The following is a 24,162-nucleotide window of genomic DNA, read 5'->3' on the forward strand; positions in this document are numbered from 1 at the left end:
GCTGTTAGTGCCAACTGCAATTTCATATGGCCTGCCAGCATGGAATATGGATGTTAAATGATAATGATATATAATACTGGGGAATCCCATAAATAATGTGTTTTTTTTATACTTTTATTTTTCAAAATTAAGATTACCAACATGTATTTGATAGCATATCAGATGCACCAAAATTTCAGCACTGCATTTTCAGGAGAAAGTACACCAGGGACAAAATTAGCTTGTGGGAGGCCTAACTTTGTATATAGGACCCTGGTTGATTTTTAGCTATCATTTTTGAGATATTTTATGGGGTAAAAAAGCACATCACATATATAATCAAACCACTAGCATAGCTGGGGACAGTAGGGGCGGTCTGATCTGGGCAGCTCTTTTGGGTCTACTATAGGCAATGTTTTTTTTTAAGGGGTCCAGGGGTGGCAAACAGAAGGGCCATCTTGGGTGGCAGATACTCTAGCTACACTAGTACCCAGAACCAAGTTTGGATTCCAAACCTTACACAGTGTTCATTAGTGGCAGAAAGTCTACATTTAGAGGTTCAGTTTTATTTATTTATTTACACTGCGGTTCATGTAAGATAGAAATGAAAAGAGGCAAAAATGAATTCAAACAGTGGTTATACTGTCAGGCTAAAATAATGTTATGTATGTAAACTTCACACAATACTCTCCTGGTACTGAATTTAAGATTTACTATAATTTAAAATTTGTATAAGAGCTTATATAAATAAGAATATATTTTACAAAATACATTGATGTTAAAATATGAGGTATTTTATAGAGTATCAGTCTAGCAATTATATTGAATGAGGAAGATGGAATAGTAAGTTGCACTGAATTTCTCAACTGAGAAATATATATATATATATATATATATATATATATATATATATATATATATATATTTATATATATATGCATCTGACTGTGGTCACTGCAACATTGATATTCTTCCTTGTGTTCGTGAAAGTTTTATATCTCTGCTGTAAGGCTTCATTTCCACACACACTAACTGAATTCAATTCATCCCCAGTCGAAAGACACCTGTTGTTATGTCCTGTTGTTGTTATTATTATTATTATTATTATTATTATTATTTGTATTGCATTTTGTATTTATATTCATGTAACATTGTCTGTTTTTGCGTCCTTGTTTTCGTATACATTCGATGCTTTCCTCCAAGGAATCTAATGCTCTTTGCTTAGTTTTTCCTTGGGGCTGGCCAGATTGGAGCAATCTCAAGATTAATCAGCTGAAATTGCGAGGATGATCCGGTTCTTGACTGAGGATAGGAAGCTTCGAATGACCCGTCCTTGGTTTTTTTGTATCGTCTATCTGGATGTTTTGTTGTCCCTTTTTGTATCACCTAGTTGTCCGGATGCTTTGCGTTCTTGTCCCATTTTGTATTTTATATATATATCCACTTCCTTATCTTGATATTTAGTACTTTCCTGCTTATACTAATCCTATAAAACTGTGTATGTGCATATATGTGTATTTATGTGAAGGGAGACAAATGGAACACATAAACCCATAAGTCTCTCCTGACTTAGTTATGTGGTCATTAACCTTAACTAGTACCCATGTTGATATCTTCCTTTTGGTTCACTCCTTAGATTGCAGCTATGCTGGAGCACAAACTTGAAAATTATTAGTTGAATGAATCGACCCCAGTACTTATAGCTTTTAAGCTTGGTACTTATTCTTGGTCTCTTGCTGAACTGTCAAGTTACAGGGGTCTAAACACACAGACACCACTTGTCTAGTGGTGTGCAGATGAAACACACACATACACACACACACACATACAAACACACATACACACACACATTTATTAGGTTGTTTCACATGAAATGTCACATTCTTAATTACTTGTTATTTCAATCATTTAAAAGCTCAATTGCATTTAATCTTGACTCTTTTACGTTCCCAACAATATTACTATACTAAATTTGTACCCACAGACCTTATGAAAAGGATAACAACCAAACTATGTTGAGTGATTTTATTCTAACAGGAAAGAGCATTCATACACCATTGAAATTCTTCTGGACCTGATATGTAGGATTGAAGGAAGCTAATAGATGTTGTAATTATTGTAACAGACGAGTCTGGCTAGATATATTAATTAGGATGGTGGTTTCAGTAATGAGTATTAGTTTGGGAGGATAAACTTATCTGTCAAGTTAGTTAATATTCCTTGTGTAGGCACGCGACTTAGTGGTTAGGATGTCAGCATCATGATCGTAAGATTGTGGTTTTGATACCTGGACCGACGACACGTTATGTTTTTGAGTAAAACACTTCATTTCACGTTGCTCCAGTCCACTCAGCTGGCAAAAATGAGTAACGCTGCGATGGACTGGCATCCCGTCCAGCTGGGGAATACATACGCCATTGAAACTGGGAAACCGGGCCCATGAGCCTGGTTAGGCTTTAAAAGGGCACAAAAAAAAAGTTAATATTTCTTAGATTAATTGCTGTTTGGCCCTAGATCCGGCAGACCCATGTTCAAAATGTTCCAGGTATGACCAATTTGTCTTTTCATTGAAACAATTCTTCTAGGATCATATCCATCAATGTGCATATCTTTTTATTAATTCTTTTTTTAATGTAGTATATCTGTTATCCTTTTACTTGTTTCAGTCACTAAACTGTGGCTATGTTAGGACACCAATGAAATTTGAAAGGTGGAATCTGTAGTAGGTTGTGCAAGCATGCAGTTTCCCTTGTTGGTTTGTTCTTGGATGAGTTGCTATGTTGTGAAAGCTGCAAGTTCTTGCAGTTCTTGGATATTATTAGTCCCAGGTCATCTTATGACTAAGGGCATTCCTGTTGTGACCAGCCTAAATTTAAGGTTTAATTAATCAATGTCCCTTTTGATTAAGATGGTGGTAGGGCATGAGTTATTTTTTCTGCTTTTTCGAGTAGATTAGTCAACTGCATAGAAACTCCTTCAGTGTAGATCATCTTTGGATAACTAAGACATAGAGATAAATGAAATGCTAGCAGCTCATTCAGATTTTATGGCTTCTGCTACAGCTAACAAGATTAACTAACATTCAAAAATTAATATTATAGCCTGGCAGAGATGTATGTCAATGTGAAATGATGATGATAATAACAATAATATAATAATTGGCAATGAATGTATGTAGACGCAGTTGGATTTTTAAAATACAATTGGAACGTATGTTTTCTTTTTTTTTTTTGTTTTTTTGTAATAACATTATCCGAGATATTTTGCGTCTATTTTTATTAACAACATAAATGCCAGTCATTTTCAAACAATTTGAGCAAGAGTTTATGATAAATTGAGCCGCTGAACTTCTCGGAAACTTTACATAATTTAGTGCATGCATATCTTTGTATATATATATATATGCTATATATGTATGAACATGTATGTATATATGTGAGCGTGTATATATTTGTAATCATATGCATTTGTTTTGCAGTGATATCCAATTTTCCTTAGTTTGTAGGGTGGGATAGTCTTTGTTCTAGAGTAATTATGTCTACAGCTAATCATTCCTTGCTGAACCACTTTGACTACTGTAAAATAGTCAATGACTAAGTTTTTGGCCTGACAAATGGCTTTAAATTCCACCCCAGAACAAGAAGTGAATGGCTGTTGTTGTTAAGCAACAAGACGGGTAAGGGTGATTAGGTGATGGTCTAGGGCTTAGGGGCGGGAGACCCCAGACCTTGGAAAAAAAACAACTTTGGTTGTCTTGTAGTCAAGGGCTCTTCATTGACACCCAACACCACTGGGAGGTGGCCCTCAAAGTTGCTGGAAATAGAGATCTCCAAGTTCCAAATTCTTGAATGGCATGAATGGCTGTAGTAAAGCTTTGAGCTTAATACTAAAACAGTTAATATTCTACAATCTTAGCTGACCACCCATAAAGCCTCAGTCGGTAAAAAATTACTACATTATGTAAAAGTATTGTAGTTTGCTTTCAGCACAGTAGAACATATTGAAAACTTGTATTATAGATGAAAACAGCAATGCAAACAGAAAATTATATATAAAAAATACTAACAAAGATATTAAAATGTTAACTGAAAAATATTTAATTAGTCATAGGAGTGGCTGTGTGGTAAGTAGCTTGCTTACCAACCACATGGTTCCGGGTTCAGTCCCACTGCATGGCACCTTGGGCAAGTGTCTTCTACTATAGCCTCAGGCTGACCAAAGCCTTGTGAGTGGATTTGGTTGACAGAAACTGAAAGAAGCTCGTCGTATACATGTATATATGTATGTGTGTATATATGTTTGTGTGTCTGTGTTTGTCCCCCCAACATCACTTCACAACCGATGCTGGTACGTTTACATCCCTGTAACTTAGCGGTTTGGCAAAAGAGACTGATAGAGTAAGTACTAGGCATTCAAAGAATAAGTCCTGGGGTCAATTTGCTTGACTAAAGGCGGTGCTCCAGCATGGCCACAGTCAAATGACGGAAACATGTAAAAGAGTCCTGATGTACTGAGTTAAAAACTCATTTACAGAGGCTTTACTGATAGAATAGACATGAAAATTTAATCTCTCTTGTTCTTTAATGCCTTTGGAATGGGTTTTTTTTTTTCACTTAAAATATAATTATTTTTAAGGCAATATTTCAATATTTCTTTTTGATATTTAATCTTCTATCTACATTACTATGACTTTATATATTAATTTTTATATGTAAAGCCATTTGAATACAAAAAAAAACAACAAAAGTCTGAGAGACATTCATCGTTAATTTTAGGTTGATGCTTAAAGAGGGAAAGATGTTATAGAGTAAAACTATGTTTAGGACAAAGTCCTTCATTGAATACTAGACGTAAGTCTAGGGAGTGGAAAAGAGAAGAGAGGTAGGAAAAAAGCACATATGGGTGACATTCACATGTTTGAACTCTAACTGGAAGTGCAAGAGGTAATTGTGCCTTTAATGGCAAGGGAATGCTTGTTGGTTTTATGTGTATGTATGAGTTATGGTCCCACTCTTTCAAGCCTCACAGACAGACAGACACAGACAGATAGACAGAGAGAGAGAGACAGACAGAAAGAGAGAGAGAGAGAGAGAGACTGACAGAAAGAGAGAGAGAGAGAGAGAAAGAGAGAGCGCGAGAGATCTGGATTTCTAAACTGGAAAGTGGGTGAGTTTAACACAGTTCAAGAAATGAAGTGATCTTGTTTAGCAAGAAGTGTAAATTGTAATATTTGGGCAAGGTTTTCCATTTCTGTCATTAAACAAGATCATATATACACATTGGCAATTCATATTTCACATTTCTTTAAAGTAGGATTTCCGACAAAACATCTAACGATCTTCTCATGACTTATCAATTTACTACAATTTATCAGTCTTTTTGAACTTATTTTTACCAGAGGACACCTTTCCCTTGATATCAATAAATACAAAGATCTAGATCTGGAGATTTCCAGAATGATGTGTAGTTATAGATTATTGTTGTTTGGCCTGAGGTCTTCCTGAGTGAGCTGACCGATAATCAAATGTTAAAAGCCATGATGATTCTGTCTTTTATTAAAATTATCTTTGAATCAAGGACAACATTAACCTGAATGCATGCCTCTTACTCTTTTTCCTACAGTAGATCTGACTAGAGTGAGTTATGGTTGCTTTTTGTAATAGGGGGAGAAAGATATGAATGTAAGATATGAGAGGCTGTGAAGGTATATAATTTATGTTTATATGTTTACATGTGCTTAAGCTTCAATTGTATATTAATAAAGTAAAAATGCTTAGAGCATATTATTTTTATTTAAATAACATTCCTGTAATAGTTTAGAATTCGGCTTAGAAAATTACCCATGCACTTCCAATATGTGTGTATTAGTGTATATATAAACTCTGTGCATGCATTTATGTATGAGTGCATGCTTGCGTATATACATTACTCCTTTCAACAATATGCAAACAGCTTGTATATTTTACTGCTGTACCTTAAACCGTTTTTATCATGCTTACATTGTGATGTCAGAAAATGTTACCATGACAGCAAAAGAAACCTCTCCCTTACCCTCTTTTTTACCTTTTTTTTCCTCTTCCTCTTTCAGTAGACTCTATTTATAGAATTACTGGTTCCCTCCCACAATCATCCCTTACTACTTATAAAATACTGTCTGTAATTTTTCTTGCAAAAAGTTACCATAAGAGTTAAAGAATGGGGGTTAGGGATGCAGAATCAGATGAAGTATTGCCCTCCACAGGGATCGTAATTGACTGGGAAGCACTTTATTTATTTTGGTTATCTATGTAATTAGGTTTGTTTAATATTTACATTATTTATTACGTATGATCCTTAATAATAAAATACTTCACCCAGTATTTGCTTCCTTGTTTCATTTCTTGATAACTTTGTTTATAGTTACCAAAGATTTTTTTTATTTTTAATTATTTTATTTTCTCTTACCTGTGTATGTGCCTCTCTCTCTCTTTTCAATCTCTCATCCTTCATCTTGTTCACCTCCACCCTGTTGCTAATTAAATTTTGCTCCCTCCTACCCTGCTGTACAAGATGCTATCAAAGTAATAATTTTGCTTCTTGGTATCATTATTAAAAACTGATGTGTGGGGGACAAGGCTTGTTTCCTAATCCATCATCACTTCCTTCCCATTCATTTATTCACGCATCTCATTTTTAAGATTAGAACTTGTCTTCCACTCACTTTTGTTAAAACCCAATTGTAGTCAGAAACTTAAAGATGAAGGAAATACTTGAAACATTGTTATACTTGTAGATCTTAAAGCTCTTTAACACTCACACACTGTTTATATTGAATGCAAGACGTGACTGTCAGTTCATGGGGTTTGAGTTTGGTGTAGGTATTTTTTTTTGTTTCTTCTAGGCAGAGCATTTAATTCTATATTATTACAAGGAACAGGTACCTGTGTTTTCTGAAGGGAATTATCTCTCAGAGCTTGGTGTCTACATGAGGGACAAGTTGTCTCTCAACCACTTAATATGAAATACACTGTGATTTTTTTATCTTTGCTTCTTCCACTTATTATGTCTAGGTGCTGGTATAGCTGTGAGCATAAGTTTTCTTCCCAAACATGAAATTTTGGGTTCAGTCCCACTATGAGGCACCCCAGGAAAGTGTCTTTTACCATACTTCCAGGCTGACCAAACTCATGCGAATGAATTTGGTAGACTGAAACTGAAGGAAGTCCATGTGTTGAGGGTGTGTGTGTATTTGTGATTTCGTATATGTTTATACCACTTCTATTGACCTGTAAAACATCCAAATTATACAGTGAATTTCTAAAAAGAAGTGTGGGTGTGTCTGTGTGTGTGGTCATATATGTGCATGTGTATGCTCCATTTTTACCATATTATCAACATCATGCTGATTTCTGAAACATTACCTTCAGTTGTATTTCAGTTATACGGTCTCCTCAAATAATATTACATTCTTAAAGGTGTAAATATAGTTGTGTGGTAAGAAGCTTGCTTCCCAACCATATGGTTTCAGGTTCAGTCCCACTACATGGCACCTTGGGCAAGTGTTTTCTATAACCTCAAGCCCATTGTGTGTGCATATATATATATATATATATATATATATATATATATATATATACATATATATATACATATTAATATTAGGGAAGTTATTTCTGAGTCCACAGGGGAGAGAAGTTCAATTTAGTGGTACTAAAATGAATTACTCACTGTATTATATACATTTATATAGATAGGTTTATAGAAATATTAAAAGCTAAAATAAGACAAATCAATGAAAAATTAAATGTAAACATAAATTGAATTGCATATTTAATAAGATGAGATACCATTTGATTCTTTAGATAATAAATAAAACCCCAATTGATTTAAAATTAGGGTTTTATTTATTCATAATACTTAATCATAATATTTAATCATAATACTTAAATATAATGTATAATCATATTTTATTATTTAATATAACTAGAATATATCTACCTATTTATATATAAATGTATGATAATATTAATTAACTTCTAATTTTGGATATTTTAGTTTCTTAATAAATTATAGTATATTAGATGGTATTATTCTAAATTTTTAATCGTAATTTAGAAACTCAATTTTAAGAATAACGTAAATGTTAAGAATAATAATATAATCAATATATATTAAGTATATTATAATTATAAAAATAATAAAAAATTAGATTTTTACTGACTTTTACTTATTTCAAAATATTTTAAATATTTTAAAATTATAAGTTGAGTAATTTAGTTCACCTATTTACCAACCTAAAAATTTATTATTTATCAAAGTTAACATTTAAATAAAATAAATTAACCAAGGAAAAAAAAAAAGAGAATTCCCATCATGCACTCACTTCTGGCTTCTCCTGATTTATTATATTATTATAAATAATAGAGCCTTTTAAGAACTTTTAAATGTTAAGAATGATCTCCCCCTAAAAGTAGCTCTGAATGTTGGATTATACAATTGCTGGTAGCCATGTTTAATTCACGGAGAGAAAGTTACCATACAGATAAGTTAACATTTCTTTTTACTAACATTTCTTTTTCCTATTTTTATTCCACATTTCTGTTCATTATTTACTAAAGTAAAATTATTCCAACATCTTCTAGTTATATAATTTTAGTTTGGATGTGAATAGCAAAATAAGTTCATATATGCTAGACCTGAAGATTGGCAATATAGTCGTTTTAATATGGTATTGTATTTAGAGACATTCTACTTCTGCAATATAGAGGAATAGGTTGTCATGAAACATGCATAGTAAAGTATATGATTTGAAATAAGAATTGAAGGTATTAATTTTGATAATTTGGAATAATAATTGTAGGTATTAATTTTGATAATTTTAATATTTAGTCCTATATGTACCTATTGTGGATAATGTCATTCAATGATGATTGAGTTAAACCTACCTACCTATCTATCTATCTATATAAAGTGTGTGTCTGTGTTTGTCCCCCATCACTGCTTGACAACTAGTGTTGGTGTGTTTTCATCCCTGTAACTTAGCAGTTCAGTGAAAAAGATCAATAGAATAAGTACCAGTCTTTAGAAAAACATGTACTGGAGTCAATTCATTTGACTAAAAATTCTTCAAGGTGATTCTCCCAGTTGTCTGGTTTTGAGCTCAGTCCCACTGCATGACACCTCAGGTTGACTACAGCCATGTGAATAGATTTGGTTGATGGAAACGGAAAGAAGCCTGATGTGCAAATGTGCATAAGTGTGTGTGTGTAAAATGTGTCTATGCGCATGTTTGTGTGAATGAGTTTGCATTTCTTCAAGTCTTCACATATTTGCTTATTAAACAATGATGGTGTCATTTGCTTGCAATCCACTGCAAAAACATGTCTGGGCTTCTCAACATGTTTGACATGTTTGATCATTGTAAACAAAACAAAAAAAAAATCATTCAAATGGTATCTTTTATTCCAAGTTCTCCACATAACCATGTGCAGGCTCTGTTTGTTTGACTGGGAGATTATTACCTTATTTGGAAATGGGTGTCAGTTAACATCATTAAGGGCATTTGGCTATAGGAAAGTCTGTTCCACCAGACTCTTGTCTGACCTATACAAGCATGGAACAGTAGAAAATGTTAAAACAAATGAGATTTTCATACTTGGTGAATGTGATTCATCATATTTCTGGATAGCTCTTCTCAAATAGAAAAAGAATAGTTTTAAGGCCATCTGACCACATTACTGATTGAATGTGCTTTTAAATTAAACGAGGTGTAGGAGTGGTTGTGTAGTAAGTAGCTTGCTTATGAACCACATGGTTCAGGGTTCGGTCCCACTGTGTGGCACCTTGGGCAAGTGTCTTCTACTATAGCCTCAGGCCGACCAAAGCCTTGTGAGTGGATTTGATAGACGGAAACTGAAAGAAGCCCTTCGTATGTGTGTGTGTGTGTGTTTGTTTGTCCCCCCAACATCGATTGACAACCGATACTGGTGTGTTTATGTCACCGTAACTTAACGGTTCGGCAAAAGAGAGCGATAGAATAAGTACTAGGCTTCCAAAGAATAAGTCCTGGGGTCGATTTGCTCGACTAAAAGGCGGTGCTCCAGCATGGCCACAGCCAAATGACTGAAACAAGTAAAAGAGTACCTTTACTTGGAATGATAGGCCCGAAGCAAACCCTGAGTAGAGGGCATGTCATTGATGAGGTTGTGAATGGTGACAAAAGGATTTGACAAATCTAGCTGATTGATTGGTTGACTGAATGATTAATCAGACAGTTAATTAGTTAAGTGGCAAATGTTTAATCAATTAACTTAATTATATCAAAAGTGAAATAAAACCAGTGCATGTTTTTATTATTGGCATAATGACCCTTCTAAGTTACTACAAAATATCTTTGCTTAGTTTGGTTTTGAATAAAATTACATTTGATGAAGTTGTATGGAGATTTGCTTGTATGTACGCATGTTAAACTCAACATGAATACTAGTAGCTCTGGGTTAAATACTAAACTTAGTTAATGCTTCTATTTATAGGTCATTGCTACTCTATATTCAACAATGTCTTACCTTACCATCATAGACTCTGCAACAATTGCAAAGAGAATTCCTCTTACAACTCAAAAAGGTATTTTTCATCTTCAGATCTTTCATATAAATTACCACCCACAATGCACTGTTGTGTGCAGAAGTAGCAGCCTCTTTGAGGTTTCCTATTTCCTTGCTGTATCCTCTTCTATTACCACCTGGAACACAGGTGTTTACTTCATTTCCTGATATACAGCAACTTCAGCTGGAGATAAACAAACAGAATTGTCACGTCTACTTCTACTGTTTTTGTTCATGAGATATTTTACTCTAATATTCATAAATTATTAATGATTTTTAACACTTGTTTTGCTCTTCATGAAGCAACAGTAATATTTTTCCCATAGGTTTTATGTTCTGAGTTCAAATACTGCTGAAGTCGACTTTGCCTTTCATCCTTGATGATGGTGGTGGTTGTTGTTGTTAAGCAACAAGATGGGTAAGAGTGATTAGGTGATGGTCTAGGGCTTAGGGGCGGGAGACCCCAGACCTTGGGGAAAAAAAAGAAACTTTGGTCGTCTTGTTGTATTCGAGGGCTCTTTGTTGACGCCCGACACCACTGGGAGGTGGCCCTCGAAGTCGCTGAAAATGGAGATCTCCAGGTCCAAATTCTTGAACGGTTGGTGGTGGTGGTGGGGTCAATAAAATAAGTACCAGTCAAATACATGGATCAATGTAATTGACTTATTCCCACCCTGGAAAATGCTGGCCTTGTGCCAAAATTTGAAACCAGTATTTTTACCATAGGTTCAAGCCCTAGGTCCTCCTTTACAGAATCCACATCACCTTTCCAACAACTATTTTTCTCAACACTGTCACTAATCACTTTTTTCCCTGTTTCCTGCCATACTCAGCCAGCTTTCCCTCTTACCATTCTCTTACCCTCTATCAAGGATCATCACCACTCTCTTCGATTCTCCTTCAGTTATAGGGGCCACTGTAGGCCTTTAGAAAATTAAAAGGTGGTCATTTCTAGTGTTGGTACCACAAAAAAATTTCACCCAGTACACTCTGTAAAGTGGCTGATGTTAGGAAGGGCATCCAGCTATAGAAACTATATCAATGAAGATATGAGTGCATGCAACAGTCCTCCAAATTGGCAGACCCTGTGAAACCTGAAACCATCAAACACAAGTATAGAAGCTGAACACTAAATAATAAGGATAATAATGTACAAGATCCCTTTTACAACTCTAAAAATGAATCACCAAATTCACTGTATTAAAAAATTTAAGACAATAAAAATATCTTTTTTTGTCCTCACCACCAAAATTAGAAAAGATGTGCAACTGGTGTTCTTTCTTCTTCTTTGAATCAGGACTCATGCCATTAGCCACAAAGAATAATTTCTAATTCAAGCCTACTCTAAGCTACTAAGAATGCGTGTGGCAACTTGAAGATCCACCCACTACACGCAATAAACTAGCGGTTGCACGGGCGCGAAAGCTACATTGTTATCCTCATTCCGTAAACGGTGGCTTTTAATGGGTGGAGAGCTGAGTCATCCTGGGGTACAGAGGATATTGCGCCTCCACTGCACCTGGTGTTCTAGTGATATGTATGGCAAATAATTTTGCATCACATTAGAAATGATATTTTGGGCACTACTGTACTTAACAGAATTGATACATCTATACATAATAGATAGGTTACTTACATCAGTAATGTAAAGGAGGTGAAGATAACCCTAAAGGGAATAGAACTCAGAACAACATGGCACCAAATCATATAATTCTTCACAGTGCCCCACCCCACCTCCCTTTTTTATTGTATATCAATTTCCCAACCTGAGTCTAAGAAAATATTAATGTTATGCAACACTTCACTGACTTATACCTGAATGAAAGAACAAATAATAAAAAAGCATAGTTGAAATTTACTATTCTGATGCCATGTGTTAGAATGATAAGGTTACTTCAGCTTAAATAAACTTGATTATTTACCAAAACAAAAAAGTATGTATGGTGCCAAATATTTATCTATTTATTTTCTTTTTACTACTTAAAATATGAACCTTCAAATTTACTGTACCAAGAAACTTAGGATAATAAAAATAATTGAAAAGTAAATTTTTTTTTTACAGAGAATTTTAGAAAAACTGGTCCAACCATGCCAGCATGGAAGACATGTTAAATGATAATGATAAAAGTGCATCTTATATCCATCCTAGTGGCAAATATGGTAACCAACTTTGCATCACATTTAGAGATTGCTTTTGGACATCGCTGTACAATTATCTTTAGAACGTCTTTCATTGGTCCTCAACTCCTAATGCTGCTGTTGTGATATGTTTTGGGCATTTTAAAAGATCTGAACATGGCTAATTTCTTCCATACAAAGAGAAGAATCAAACCTGACAGGACTAAAGATACAGCTGATCTTGGCTGAATATGAACTCTGAGTGCAAAGAGTAAGGATGACCGCTCTAACAATTATTGCCCTAAAAACCAATCGGTAGTGGTCAAAATAGAAATTCTATACTTCTCCCCTTTTCCTTCACCAGTTTCTTTTGGCTGCTATGAACCTGACTTGAAGAACAAGACATCTCATCCCCAGAATGCAATCATATTACAAACAAACTGAGTTGTTACTGGTCTTGTTTAACATCAGGTTAATAGCTCTGATCCGGCAGACCTATGGTCAATGACATTTCATCCATAGTGCCATCATACTTTCCTTTTTGTAGTGTATCTTGGACTGCATTATATAATGTTTGTTCTTTATGATTGAGGGAGATTTGTTTGCTATTCTCAGCAAGGAGAATAACCACTTCATCTGACAGCAACAAACGTAATCTAAATGCAAAGCAGTTTCTTCCTTCCATTTTTTTTTTCTTATTTTTTGATAAATAGATTAAAATTTTATTTAATCTGTTCTTTGACATGTCATTCAAGCCTCTAAACTGATAAAAAACAACTTTCTCTTATTTATCAGAAGTGGTGACACAAAACATTTTGTTATGAAATCCACAATGCTCTAATTTAACAAATCTGTTTTTTTTCCCACCGACTTTAATGAGATGGGAGAGACCAACACTGTAATCAACGAAATCTGAGTATATAATATTGAAAGAAATACAAAAATATCAACGACCGTTTATATGAATTGTTTGTGTATTGGTTGATCCGCTGAAGAAAGTTTACATTTTTTTAGGATGGTATGCAGGAATGGTTTACAGTAGTTATTGTAGCTAGATGTAATCTTTTGAAACTTTGTACTAGATGTACTTACTGAGGAGGGTGTTCAGTTGTAACAAGACTGTAACCAGGACTTTCAATAGTTTTCCTAGTAAAAGTGAAATTGTTTGAAGTTAGTGGAATAAAATATTTTAAAAATGTACTGTAATGTGTGTAAATAAATATACAATCTGATATTGAATTTATCAATAATACTCATAAACCTCATCATAATGTTTTATTTTATCAGCTTTAGATGGGTTGCATGGATTTACAATGATATCTTTTTAGTACTTTTCTTTTTGTTTCCTTTCACCAAATTTGTGGCCTCATACTTATGTCAGAAATCAATATTTTTATTTTGAATTTCAACTATTTCAATCTAACAACTGATGCCAAGCTGTCTTTGAACTATATCTACTCCATAGAACATTTATAATCATTTTTCAGTACATTCTTACCCAGCATGCATCATCTATTCACATTATATATGAATTGTAACAAGAAGTGCATTCATAGAGATAAAATGCTGTACATATGGCATCATGAAGCTTGAGGAAAAGCTGTTTGGTTGATTAACACAAAAATACAATATTCAGTATTATGCATCACAAATTCATAAAAAGAAAATTTCAGTTGCATTAGTTTAAACCACTTCTAATTATGAACTACAGAGTTATTCATTGATTGTTTTGAAGAGGAAAATGTTAACTGCTGTTCATGGAAACAAGCAAGGTCTGTAGCATTTTGACAGCATCTAGGTTGACTTAAGTGCATTTACAATAAATTCTTTTCAAATCAAAATGCATACAGTTTTAAATTATACATTTTTGCTGTATCGTATAGTGAAGATGCATAGCGCAGTGGTTAGTGTTTGGCAAACAACTATAATGTCAAGGGATCATTTTTCTAAATGTCTTTGCTCCCTTTTTATGTTGTGGTGTGATTTGAGGGAGATTTAGTTGTTATTCCTAGCAGATAGAACGACCATGTAGAGACTATTTCCTTGACTCATAAGCTGATTAATCTTAGCTTTTTCTAATGCTGGCCCCTAACCTTCCCAGCAAAAGTTGTCCCTTTTTTCCTAATTCAAAATGAAATATTAAGGTGGTTTACACTTCCATTTGAAATGTTGGTAATTTCAAAATCTTTGCTTGCCCAGGTTTTGTCAACACACACCACACACACGCATGCATGCACACACGCACACATGTGTGTGTGTGTGTGTGTATGGCTGTGTGGTTGTTTTCTTCCCAATGCACACTGTGTGTATGTCTCCAAGTCTTGACATTGCACAATAGTAATAAGTGTTACTACCATATCAAATTTAATTATCTGTAGAAACCTGTCCAGCTGTAAGGAAATATGAGTTGCTTGAGAATGGATGAAAACTGGCAGCAGGAAAGACATCCAGTCATAGAAAAATCTACCACTATGAATTCCAACTACCCTATGCAAACATGTTAAAATACAAACACAGAAAGATGTTAAAATACAAACACAGAAAGATGAGAGAGAGAGAGAGTTGAGATATTTTGTTACCAAAAATGGTAGAAATGCAGTGGTATTCATGGAAGACTTCTTTTATATTCTAAGTGAATGTTTAAGTAGTTTCGTAGTGAAATATGAACAGTTTTTGCCATTCTTTTGAAGCTTTATTCCAGCATCTTACAGTGATAATACCAGAAGAATAAATATCCATTATTAATGTTTGACCTCGGGTTAGTTCCCTAATCAAGCATTCTTGTGATCAAAAGCTTTCTAGCTGTGACCATGCAGCCTTGTTTTCAAGTATAGAATATTCAGGACTACATTATCAAATCTGTCCTTTAAGACAGCAAAGGTGTATAGGGTTTAAGGGGGATTTTACAGTAATTTTTAGAGTGACATGCATACATGTAGAAATTCTCTGATTAGCTCACATTGTCTGATAATTTGAATGTGTTAAAGAAGTCAATATAATCTACAAATGTTAGATAATACAAGATTTTAGATAATCTATAATAATACTACAAAATCGATTGTTTACAATCAATAATAGATGTCATTGTTTAAGTGCTGTCATAGCTTGGCAGTTGCTGACATGCTTCTCCTTTGTCTCCCTGTTGCTGTCTGTCTGTTTGTCTGTCTGTCTCTATCTGGTGCTTTTAATGTCTCTGGCAAATACATTTGCAGGTGCATGCACACATGCAAAGCACATGCTGAACATACTTCCCCTTGTATGTGCTTTTGCACTTGTAACTCATGCACACTTTCTCTTTGTATCTTTGCACCCCCTTTCAATTCCCTCCCCCAACTGCCTTCCTATTCACTTAACCTTCCCCTCGCTTATACTACCCTCACTTAACCTACCCTTTCATTCTTACACCCCACTCCCATTCCAACCCCACCCTTTCTCTTCTGCTCTCTCACTCCTCAATTCTATCTTGCATCCACCCAATTTCAGTTCCCTTATAATCTAATCTTTCCCATTCAGACTCTCATGCCATTCTATTTTTTATACCAATGTCCCCTACTCTATTGCCCCACCATTAGTTTCCCTCTCTATCCCTTATCTTTATTTACTCTGTCCCCTACTCCTTTTGTCTTCCCTTCTCTCCCCACCTATTCAATCACCCATCTCCTTATCCTCCTACTCTTTCTTTACCCTACTGTCTCTCATTAAGATGTGTGTGTGCGTGATAGAAAGGAAGATATCATATCCATTCTTGGCAATAGTGAAACAAAAATAAATCTAAAATCTAAACTAATGAAAAAGGTTTAACAAGTGTAAAATTGGTTTTTAACCAACTTACTGTATGTCAGTAATGATTTGACTTGTATAAAACAGAAATACATGAAGGGAATACCAGCTGTCTCAGTCTTATTGATAGCATCAGTTGTCTTCATGTTATTTCCTTAACATAGTCAGGTAAGGCTGTGTGGGCGAGCAGTTTACTTTGCAAGCACAAAAATATAGGATTCATTCTTCTGTGTAACTCCTTGGGTAACTATCTTTTGGGTTGCTTTAAGCCTTGTGAATGAAATTTTTATGGAAACTAGACAGAAGCCTATTTTGAGTGTGTCTGTCTACATGCATGTTTGTATGTGCATGCCTGTACACATGTCTCTGTGCATGTCTGTGAGTCTGTCTGGGGGAACCAGATCTGTATTTACGTTAGTATCCCTTTATGTTCTGTAACTTAATAGTTTATCAAACAGAGATTGATAAAATAAGTACCAAGCTGGAATAAGTACTAGGAGTTGATCTTATAGAATAAACCCTTGACGGTTACGTCCTTGAATGGCTGCAGCTTAATAATGACTTAAGCCAGAGACTGACTAGTAACTGAGACCCTGCTTAAGAGGACCCGTCAAGCCAAGTGCACCCATGCTGGTGGCATGTAAAAAATCAACCTCTGAGCATTGGGCCTCATGAAGGCAAAGTGGCTGAGCTCCTAGGCCTCATGGAGGAAAGGTGGTTATGTTCCTTTCGAGTGTTGGGCCTCACGGAGGTGAAGTGGCTCAGTTACTTTCAAATGGGCCTTTGAGTGTTGGGCCTCATGGTGGCAATGACCAAATTTTAAAATTTCAGGGAAATAAGCCATTGTTTTTGATTGAAGTCTTTAGTAAAATTTGTTCTACCCAAGTTTCACAGACAATTTTTCATAATACACTTTGTAAACCATTGTAAATGCAGTGACCCAGTTATTGGTCCATCAGAAACCTGTAATCAACTCTGCAGCTATACAAGAAGTGCAATATTAAATAAACATGAGCACTCAGAGAGCACAAACCTCCACCAAGGCAACACCAACATCCTCTCAATGATTAGCCAGAGATGATTTTGAAAACGAGAATATCTGAAATTAAACTTGACTGCTCTCGCAAGTGAGAATACTAAAAATGAACCCGACCGCTCTCAAAAATTAAATAAAAAAATATGGAAAAATAATCCAGATTCCTTGTCCGGTGCCAAGTCGATCCCAAAATCTAATCAGTTTGTGCCAGTTATAAGGTCAAACATCTCTGAAAGTTTCATCCAAATCCATCCTGCGGTTCTTGAGATATCTTGCCCACAAACAAACACAACTGAAAACAGTACCTCTGCCTTCAATAAGGCAGATGTAATATATACAGTTGACATTTCAATTTCTCTTTGTTTCTTTTAAAAAAAATTAAGGAAAAAGACCATTTTAGTTGCATGTCAGCCCTGGCAGAGCTATAATCAGAAACATTCCAGCTGTGACTTTTGTATATCAGGAACTTAGTTGCACAATGTTTTGGGCTGTCTGATATCATTTGAATTAAGATAAAAAATATTTTATGGCTTTGTGAAGCTCTTTTCTTTCTCTACAACTTCCATTTATTACATCCGCCTTAGTGAAGGCGGGGCTATTGTTTCCAGTCATGTTTGTTTGTTTGTTTTGTCCGTGGACAAGATATCTCAAGAACCCGTGGATGAAATCAGATGAATCTTTCAGGGATGTTTGGACTCGTGACAGGCACGAACTAATTAGATTTGGGATTAATCTGGTACCAGGCAAGGATTCTGGATTATTTTTCCTGTTTTTTGCTTAATTTTTGAGAGTGGTTGGGTTCACTTTTAATATTCTTGCTTGTGAGAACAGTTGAGTTTATTTCAGATATTCTCATTTTAAAAATCACCTCAGGCTAATCATTGAAAGGACATTGGTGTCACCTTGGCAGAGGTTTGGCCTCTCTGAGTGCTCTTGTTGTTTTTGAAATTTGAATAAATTTTACCTCTTTCCAGACATATGCTGATTGAGTGCCAAGTAGAAAGAAAAAAAGAAACAAACAAAACAAAAGCCAAATAAAGCTCAGTATTAAGGTAGTGACTTGGGAAAATTGTTAGTCAGACAAAATGACTTGTATCTTTTCTGACTCATGTTCAACATTCAAATCTAGCTGAGGCCAGCTTTGCCTTTTGTCTCTCTGTGGTTGATTAAGTACCAGTCAGTATATTGAGGTCTTGGGGTGCAATCCTTTTTATTTTTTCATTCAGTCTGTTGGGTCTTTGAGATTTTGCTTGGAATTATGAGTAAGGTTTGAGAGGCTGTCTGTCTGCGTCTGATGGCATTGGATGCATGCTAATATCAAGTTTGTAATCAATGGCTAAATTAGTCTTGGGTAGGTACAACAAGCTTGCTTGCTAAGCTGTACTGTGTTGGGGAAACATTTATGAAACTGATTTGCTTTTGGCTGACCTGAAAATGGCAAATGGAGAAACACCCAGAAAAATTAGCAACACGTAGATCTATGCATGTTGTTTGTCAAATATAACTCTCAGAGTGTTGAGAGATTGAAATGTCATCTTTCAGTAAGTAAATTAACATCCCAGTGCAGCAGCATGTATTGCGTAGTTGCTTTATTTTGTACTTCTGAAGCAGCTCAATGCATAGAATTAAATAGCATAGGATGAATGATGCAATAAAAGTAATTTAACACAGAACAGACAAAAGAAATATTATGTTTTCTTAATCTTTAATTGGGCAGAGTAGCACAGTGGAAGTGAGCTGGGCCCAATGTCCAAAGCTCTGTAGATTGAAACTACTCCACACAAAACTGGATGTTGTTTTTATATTTTTACATAATGAGTTGTAAACAAATATACCTACAGGGATAGGTACAAACATGTATATACCTCCAGGGATAGGTACAGATTATATTATGAAATTGAATTTTATACAGAGTTAAGGGATCACCAAACCCCAGGTAGCATAGTGAGCATTAGATGGTAACAGGACATTTTGCTTAATATATCAGACCTGATGGAGATTTTGCTTTTAGTCCTAGAAGATTTAGTAACCAAATAGAAGCCTTCTCATTAGTTCTGAACATACTTTTAACTGGTTGTTTAGCTTCCTACCAGCCCTGATGGAACAGTTCTATTTCCAACTACTTAGAACTACATTATCCAGGTTCTTTTTTTTTATTTTTTAAAGATACTATGGTATGCTACAAGGAGGATTTGGCTGTCATTTCTAGCCAGTCAAGCACTTGTGTTGAGGTTCTCTTGTCAGCTCATTTGGGTGCTGTGACTTCTGCAAGACAGGAATGCAGTATTGCACATTATGTAATATTATATGCATAGATGCTGTGTATTGTTGAGCTAAATTTGCAGATTGAATAATATGCAAATGTCAGTCCTGAAAAATGGATAAAAAATTACTTGTAATATTTTTTCTAATTAATTTTTCCATTATATTAAGTTAGTGACTTAACTTGGTGAATTAATAATGGTCTGTATCAGCATACTGGAAATGCAGGCAGAAGAGGTGCAGCTGTTAGAGGAAGTGGCAAAAAATGGATGTTTGTTCCAGGTCAGCCCTGATTGAGCAGATCAATAGTTAAAGACGTTCTATCCATGACCATTCCATTTTTTGTGAACCTAGACCTGCATTACCCAGTGTACTCTTTATTTTTTTTTTTTATCTAGGTAGGTAATTTTAAGGAGGTTTGCTACTATTTCTTGTAAGTCAAGTGATTATATAGATAGACACTCCTTTACTGATTCATGTAGAATGACATTTTGTTTGGAATGAGTCTTTATATTCTCTCACAAAGAATCATTCATTTCATCTTATGACATATTGATGAGTCTTTTTTCTGCTTTTATTTCCATTAAAGCTGTTTTGCATTTTTGAATGTGGACTGAAAATTTTGCTATGAATACATATCAAGTTCTTAATCCATTAATTTTTTTTTAAATGGTGTGATATTTGATAAACAACTAGTGAAAAGTTTGCAGGGCTTTTGTGCATTTGAAACTTTTTATCCCCATAAATTAATCTGGATGAGGAGAAACATCCTTGTTTGTGGCCGACATCTTCAGATAATGAGATGTATTTGATGTTAAATTTCTTTGCCAGAGATACAGTCTGAGGTGATGAATCTCATCATCTCAGGCTGTCTCTCTGGCAACTGGTCTTCCAGCAGGCTTTTAACTGGCTTGGTTAGCTTTGATCTTCACGTTATTCAATAAACTTCATATAGGCATTCTAATACATCATAACAATATCAAAACCACCCTGAAACATAAATTCAGTTAGGTTATTATAGCCACGTCCCTTTCTGTTCCAATTTCTCTCAGCTGAGGGAGATCTTCGTTTTGTGTTATATGGTGACCTCACTGAAGTACCTCTTTAGTACTTGGTGAACTCATTTATCCACAGCTAAATATTTTGACTTGAGACATAGAGTAATGGTAGGATATAAACTGTTGAGCCTAGTCGTGTCGTATCTTATCAACTTGGTGATCCATGCATTCAATATGATAATTCATAACCTTGACCTAAGGCCACAAATTGGGATTAGAGGTAGACAATTTGATCCATGTATTTGAGTGGTATTGATTACATTGAGTGTGGCGAGATTTGAATCTGGACAGTAAAGGCAAAGAAATAAATGCCTCAAAGCATATTTTCTGTACTCCTTGACTTCTCTACCTTCTCTAGTGTGAAATGCTCACAATAATAATAATGATAATAAAGCTATTTGTTGTAATATAATAAGAAAATGAATTTGAAAACTGGTTTGGTTTCAGTTCATTTGTGGTGCATATATATATATATATATGCTTACACACACACACACACACACACACACTCACTATGTATATACATATTTCTGTTCTGAAGGCAAGGTAAACTCTGATATTTGAAATCAGAACATTAAGTTGCAAACTAAATGCCATGAAGTATTGAGACCAATCTTCCACGTCTACTCTCTGCCTCAACACTCATCTAATGATGGAAATAAGTCATTCTAAATCAAATGTGACATTTTAGCAAGTCAAACTTGATTTACCCAATTGCCTTAATACAGTTTCAACTGAAGTTTCAGAAGTCTTGCTGTAAGGCATTGGTGTCTATAACTATCTTTATGTAACATTTGTAACCCATAGAAAGAAACAGTAATGAATATATCTTATATAATCTAATAAGCTGAGTAAATAATAAAGTGGATTCCACTAGATCGTTTTCACTTGTTGCTTGAAATTAGATTATCTCCCTTCTTTAATTTACCTAACAATTACTGAGATTATTCAAAACAGCTTTCCTGATTACAGAACTCCTTCCCTATAAATTTCCTTTTCCTGAAGGTTAAAGTTATTAAATTCAATTGTATTTGTATTACTGAAGTAATGTTTTACATAACATGAATGTTTCTGAATGATGTTTCAGCTGTGATAATGATAAATAATTGCAAAAAATAGACTGGGGGGAGTCAGCAAGTAACACCAAAACTTTAAGCACTTTAACATAGTTTTAACTTGATAGACAACAAGCTGGATGCAGTCAGGCACTGTTGATCCCATAGTTTCCCCTTCTTTCCATCATCTTTGTTGCATCTCACTCTGGCTCCACACTTAAAGCACTATACCCTGTGGTCATTCATTTCCAGAATTTTGAGGCCCCTCAAATTTACTCTCCCGTGAGTGTGTTGCTCTGTTGGTGTTGACTTGCAAAGATTCAGAAGGAACAGTAATCGCATCAATCTCGAGGTGCAGGAGTGGCTGTGTGGTAAGTAGCTTGCTTACCAACCACATGGTTCCGGGTTCAGTCCCACTGCGTGGCACCTTGGGCAAGAGTCTTGTACTATAACTTCAGGCCGACCAAAGCCTTGTGAGTGGATTTGGTAGACGGAAACTGGAAGAAGCCCGTCGTATATGTATGTATGTATGTGTATATATATATATATATATATGTATATATGTATATATGTGTTTGTTTGTGTTTGTCCCCCCAACATCGCTTGACAACCGATGCTGGTGTGTTTACATCCCCGTAACTTAGTGGTTCAGCATAAGAGACCAATAGAATAAGAATAAGCTCTGATGTCAATTTGCTCAACTATAAAGGCAGTGCTCCAGCATGGCCGCAGTCAAATGACTGAAACAAGTAAAAGAGTAAAAAGAGAGTAACAAGTTTCAAAACAGTCATCTATCATGATTTCATGTGTATTTTTACTGGTTTCAAAAAGTTGAATGTTATGTTGTTGCAAAAAAGCATAAGGATACAGTATAAAGACTGTTTTAATTTTAGTTTATAATTTGGCTTTTTTTTTCCCCGCTTTAATAATGCCCCATTGATTAGTAATACCGTAACTAATAACTTATATTGGCATTTGGAAGGGTGTCCAGTCATAGAAAGCATGCCAAGCTGACACAGTTCGTTGGATCCTGTCAAACCATCCAGCCCTTGCTAGCATGGGAAACAGATTTTGAACAATGATGATTTTAGGTACCAAAACAGAAAATGAAAACAGACACCAAACATCATCGTTCATCATCATTTAACATCCGCCTTCCATGCTAGCATGGGTGGGACAGTTTCACAAGAGCTGGCCAGGCAGAAGCCTGCACCAGACTTCTGTGACTGTTTTGGTAGGAATTTTACAGCTGGATGCCCTTCTTAGCACCAACCACTCAGCAGAGTTGACTTAGTGCTTTTTACGTGGCACAAGCACAGGTGAGGTCTGTTTTGGCAAGGCTTTTACTGCTGGATGCCCTTCTGAACACCAACCACTTTACAGTGTGGACTGGGTGCTTTTAAGTGGCACCTGCACTGACAGGGTCACCAAGTACTTGCAAGACAAAAAAAAACAACTTTAGAGAGGGGCATTGGAGACAGTGATCTTGTGTTGGATGATGAAAGGTTATAGTGAAACAGAAACAGGTGTCTTGTTGTAGAGAAAGTACAAGGTTGCACAGCTAGAGAGAATGAGAGAGATAGAGAGAGCGAGTGATCAGGAATGAAGACAGAATCAGGTGCATTACAGTAATGTAAATACATGGTTACCCAACCTGAGGGAAGTGCAGAAGAAGGATCAAAAGAATGGGAGACAGCAGGATAGAGATGGTGACAAAATGCCAAGCATACTCACAAGGGATGGGGATCAGAATATAAATGGGTTGAATGAGTAAAGGAAGAGATATATATAGATGGTAGCAAGTACCAGGGCATACCCTCGAGGTTCAAATGCCATAATATGTAGCAAACAAATTTCTGAAGAGTTTTTTTTTTTTTTTTTTCAATGTAAACATCTAATAGAATTTATGGATTGAAAGGAAAAATACTAAATAAGCTTGGAAGGTAACTACTCTAGCCTGGATTAGGTCTAGAGATAGCATTTTCTCTGCCCCCTCCTTTTATATTAAAAGATTTTGTTTCAAAGGGAAAAAGCTCTGTACTTCTTCGCTATTTCATTATATTGGCCATAAGGCCTTACACAGAAAAAGGAAGCTGCAGGCTGGACGTAGACATAATGTTATATGAAATGAAAATGATGATTAATGGGGGAAAAAACGATACCTGCTGATTGTTTTTTCCCGGGGACATTGATCTCTTGTATATTGTTCATGAGGCAACAAATCTCTACACTGTTCACAATATTCAATAATAAAATTCAGTAACAAAACGAGGCACTAAGCCTCTTACCTT

At 35.2% G+C, this 24,162-nt stretch overlaps 1 protein-coding gene across 8 annotated transcripts in view; it reads left to right on the top strand.

Moving 5' to 3' along the window:
* The window catches only part of LOC115212289 (glutamate receptor-interacting protein 2), a 661,282-nt gene that overhangs the window by 50,199 nt on the left and 586,921 nt on the right, over nt 1–24,162 (top strand). The window lies entirely within an intron of this gene.

Source organism: Octopus sinensis, linkage group LG1 (genome assembly GCF_006345805.1).
Source record: "Octopus sinensis linkage group LG1, ASM634580v1, whole genome shotgun sequence".
Lineage (NCBI taxonomy): Eukaryota > Metazoa > Mollusca > Cephalopoda > Octopoda > Octopodidae > Octopus > Octopus sinensis.